Raw genomic sequence first — 4,874 nt, forward strand, 5'->3', positions numbered from 1 at the left:
CATAAGTTCTGGTATGTTGTAGTGGCATTATTGTTCAATAGTAGAAACTGTGTAACTTCTTTAATTTCATCTGTAACCCTTTGGTTGTTCAGGAGGGTGTTGTTTAATTTCTATGTATTGATGAAGTTCTTGTGGTTCTTGTGTCATTGATTTCCAATTTCATTGCACTATGGTCTGATAATATGCATGGGATAACTTCAGTTCCTTTGCATTTCCTACAGCATGTTCTATGAGCTAATATGTGGTCTATTTTGGAGAATATCCCATATATATTCCTATTAAGAAGAATGTATATTTTGATGTTGGGGTGGAGAATATTATAGTATCTAATAAGTCCATTTGTTCAAAACTTTGACTCAGTTCTAATAGTTCTTTGTTAATTTTTTGTCTAAGTTGATCTATTTGTAACAGTGGGGTTTTGAGGGACCTTAATATAATTGTTTTAGTGCTTATTTGATTTTTATGTCTGTTAATATTTGTTTTATATAGTTGAGTACACTCATATTTGGTTAATATATTGGAATGATTGTTTTTCTGCCTCTTCCTTTTAATAGCTCCCCCTGCTTTTTGCTGGGTTTTAAAAGATAGTTTTTCAGGCTATATCAATCTGGGTTGGAGGTTGCTTTTTTCAGGACTTGAAATTTTGCTCCTGGATCTCTGTCTCAGTTACTCTTCACTCATTGCTGAAACAGATACCTGACACCCAAAATGAAGGAAGGAAAGGTTTATTTATCTCAGTTAGTGGAGGGTTAGTCCATACTCAGCTGGCTCCAAGGCAGAGTGACAGATGGCGGCACAGAGCAGTTGTTCATGATGGCAGCAAAGAGTGAAGAGCAAAAGGAGAAGCAGCAGCTCAGGCAGCTAGCGAGCCCCTCTCCCCTCCTCACATTGTAATTCAGGGTATCTGTCCCAAAGCACTCACATCCATAATCCTAGCATTGGATCATGAATCAATCACAAACTCCACAAGCTGCCCTTGACTACACGAGGCTTTGGGTGGATAGTTAGACACAAACTGTAACAATCTCCTTGACTTTAGGGTTTGTGATGAGAAGTCTGATGATTATGATGGGCTTTCTTTTATAGGTGATTTTTTCCTTTTCTCCAACAGCTTTTAATATTCTATTCCCGTGTGGAATTTCTCAGATCTGGGCTATTTTATGCCTTGGCACAGATTTTTTTTTTTTTTTTTTTTTTGGTCATGGCTAATTGTAGTTCTGCATGCCTCACTGGGGAAGTTTTCTGGCAGAACCTCTGTGCACATGGTTTTTATGTCATTTATGCTACCTGCTTTTGCACTGACTCCATTCAGTCTTGTTATTGTTCTTTGCATCTCCTAGCACCTGCTAGATTGATTTCTCATGGTCTCGAGCTATTTTTAAATCCACTTTCTTTTCCTAATCACTAATTGCAATCCTGTCTTCTATATCTGAGATTCAGTTCTCACATCAGCTCATTCTGCTGTGTATACTTTCAGTGGAATTTTTAGTGTGGATATCTAAATGTGTTTCACTGCTTCCACTTCCTTCCTAAGTTGTGTACTCATGATTTCCATCATTTTCCTAAGCTTCGCTATTTTTTTTTTTTAAATATGTGTCTGCCCTAGAGTCACTAAGCATGTCTTTTATTATGGTCACCATCCCTGTGGCTATCTGAGAAATTATTTCTGATTTGATTTTTTTTCTATAGAGTCTCATTTATTTGTTTTCCTACTTCTACTGTTACCCCTTCAGAGAGTCCAGGTGGATGGTTTTTATATTTTTTCATCTCAGAGAGCAAGAAAATAGGAGAAAAATGCCCACTTCAAGGCATCTCTGCTATTGCTGGTTTACAACACAAGCAGACAGAATACAGATCTAGTTGATTAATCCCAGCAAGTGAGCTGTGGCTTTAAGGCAGGGCATTAGATATTTCTAGCATGCCTGTACCTTTAGTTCCATTGAAGCTCAGGCTGGTTTCCCGTTGTCAGGCTAGATGCAGACCTCTTCAGCTTGCAGCAGTCCCTGCACCCCTCCAGCTTGAACTTGGCCCCGTGCCAGCTCAAATGTGGCTCCCTGACTTCCTGCTGACTTGCACTTGGTTCCTTTACCCCAACACTGGAAGTTTATAGATGGAGCCAGAAGTTGCTCTGAGTTCTGAGCTCAACTAGCCCCTCTCCATGATGGCTCACAGTCAACTGCTCTCTCCTGTGGGATGTCTGAACCCAAATAACTCACCAGCCACTCTGATCTCTGTGTCCACTGCTCTGATCCACTGGAATATTGCTCCAGGGAGTTCTCTGGGGTCCCCAGGAGTCACTGTGCTTCTTCAGGTTCAAGCTGTTCTTTCCACACTCTTGATCCAGGTTCAGGGGAAAGTGCCACCTGCCACCACCTACTTCTTTATTGAAGGCTTTCTCTTCACTGTCTCTATGGATTGTAATTCTCAGTTCAGATACTGTCTGAGTTTTGAGAAACCACCTCCCTCCTTCTCCTCTTCATATTGCCGTGTTCCTGTGTTTGGACACCAAATATCAGAAAGAGTGTTTCTCTGTTGCTCACCACTCTACTATTTTCCCTACACCCCAGTTCTTGGAGATTCAATGTCCAGGTCCACAATTCTCATTTATCTTCCACAAATCCAAGCCTCTCTTACTCTTATTCATGGTTCACATTGTGAAGGATGCACTTATTTCTTTTTACTGTTTTACTTATAATAAACCTTGTTAAATTATCTTCATCTTCCATTATCATAGATCTTATAACATTTTTAAAATTTCATTTAGTTTTGCTGGGTACTTTCTCTCAGAATCCTTATAAAGAGAATAACTTTGTGATAAATCTATTGAGGCCTAGAGTGTCTAAAATTACCTCCACTGTGTCTTTAAAATAAATAATGATTTTACTATATGTAAATTGCTCAACACAATTAAAAATGAACATAAGGTACAAAGAGACATTATACCAAAGAATATATATGGAAGGAAATAAACACATGGAAAGATGTCCAACATCACTAAATGCCAGGGGAATGTAAATCAGGTCATGACAAGATTCCACGACACGTCTATTAGAGAGATAAACAAGAGTGACAATGCCAAAAGCTGTTGAGGATATAGAGATACTGAATCTTTCACATATTTGTTGATGGGCAGGTACAATCCTATAGTCATTTGGATGTAGTTCAGCAGCAGTTTCCTCTACAACAAAGCACAACTTCACCATGTGGGATAGCAATTATAACTACTCAATTAAATGAAAATAGCTGTCTAAATATACGTCCAAACAAGAAATGTTCACAGTTTTGTTTGCAATAGCCCAATCTTGGACCAAGCAAAACACCTTTTTTTTTTTTTTTTTTTTTCTTTTTGGCTTAACTTTTATTTACCTGATCTTTTGGAAAGCAAACTTCAGCTCTAGTCATTCTGACTCCTGGAGGGAACTATGTTCACAGGATAGCTGACTTCACTTCTATCTCTTGAATTCTACCTGTGTGTACACCTTGGTGATGTCATTGTACCTGCCTTCAGGGGGCTGGTAGTGAGAGACTGGTGGCGTGTATTGTGGCCCTTCCTTCTCAAAAGGGAACAGTCTGGAGTCCTGCTTGATGGCCTTGGTGTAGAGCTCTGGGGACTTGAGTTTCAGCTCCTGCAGGGCTTTCTCTTGGGCCTCCAGCATGGTCCTGATGGCATTCCTTTCCATCTCACGCTCTTGCTGCTTGTATAAGTCCCACTTCTTCAGGAGAGCTCTCTGGTCACTCTCCTCAAAGGGAAGCTCCACCTGAGGTCAATGTCTTGATTGATTCAAGAACTTCAGAGGGGTAATAAAATCTTCAGTGGGAATGAGCTCTTGGCTAGCCTTCTCCAGTTTTCATATCCTCTTTTTCAAGTGATCTCTTGCTGCTTGATCTGTTTTAGGATCTACCTTCTTCTTCTTTCGTAGAGATTCTGCTCTCATGGAATGGGTTCCCAGAAGGCCAACAAGGAAGCTCACTGGTGAGTATCTCTGACTTGTGTCTACCAAGTTTCAGGAAGCCCACTTGACAGACACAGAGCCCGTGCAGCAGATCTCAGCGCAACAGTGGCCATGGCCTCTCCTGCCACCCATGGGCAGCTTCCAGGAGCGCGCTTTTCTGAGATCCGGCACAGTACAGCAGGGCACAAAACACCTTTCTGTAGGTGAATGATCAAATAAAATATGGTGCATCCATACCGGTAGCAATGAAAACACATGAACTACTGATAGATACAAGTACCCGAAAGAATGTCCATGGCATTATATTGTTTGAAGACAATAGCTTCAGGAGGTCGCACACTATATGATTCTATACATACTATCTTGAAACTGGATAAAAGTCTAGAGATGGAGAATAGATTAGTGGTTGCCAGTGGTTAGGAGTAGTGGGTACATGTAACCACAGAAGGGTAATGTGTCTAAGATCTTGGTGATGAGGACACTTCTGTTTCTTGGTAGCAGTGGTGTGACACATGTGATAAATAGTATAGAACTATTTTTAAAAACTATCTATTATTGAAACACACATATAGTAAATTCTAAAGTCTACATTATTTTCTTTCCATAGTTTAAAAAAATTACTCAATCCATTTTCCTCTAATGCTGCTGATGAGAAGTATCATATCCAGGTGGCTTTTGCATTTTTGTAGATAATGTTCTCTTTTCTATCTTAAATTTCCCTCTAACTTGTCTAGGTAACTATTTCATAATAAAGAAATGGCCTTTTCTTTGTCCTGGCTTTCTGATATGAAGCTTCTATAGTCCTCAGTATTGTGCTATTCATGGAGGGCCCATAGACAGCCTTGAGAGGGGAACTTATCACCAGACAGACCAACTATATCACTAGAGGGTTTAGGATTTTGAGACCATCTGACCTTCAGG

General features: G+C 40.0%; 1 pseudogene; it reads right to left on the reverse strand.

Annotated features, from left to right (window-relative positions):
• Window positions 1–3,426: 3,426 nt before the first annotated feature.
• Window positions 3,427–3,935, reverse strand: LOC101589746 (annotated as a pseudogene).
• Window positions 3,936–4,874: the final 939 nt, after the last annotated feature.

This window comes from Octodon degus, unplaced genomic scaffold (genome assembly GCF_000260255.1).
Source record: "Octodon degus isolate 3935 unplaced genomic scaffold, OctDeg1.0 scaffold00014, whole genome shotgun sequence".
In the NCBI taxonomy this organism is placed as follows: domain Eukaryota; kingdom Metazoa; phylum Chordata; class Mammalia; order Rodentia; family Octodontidae; genus Octodon; species Octodon degus.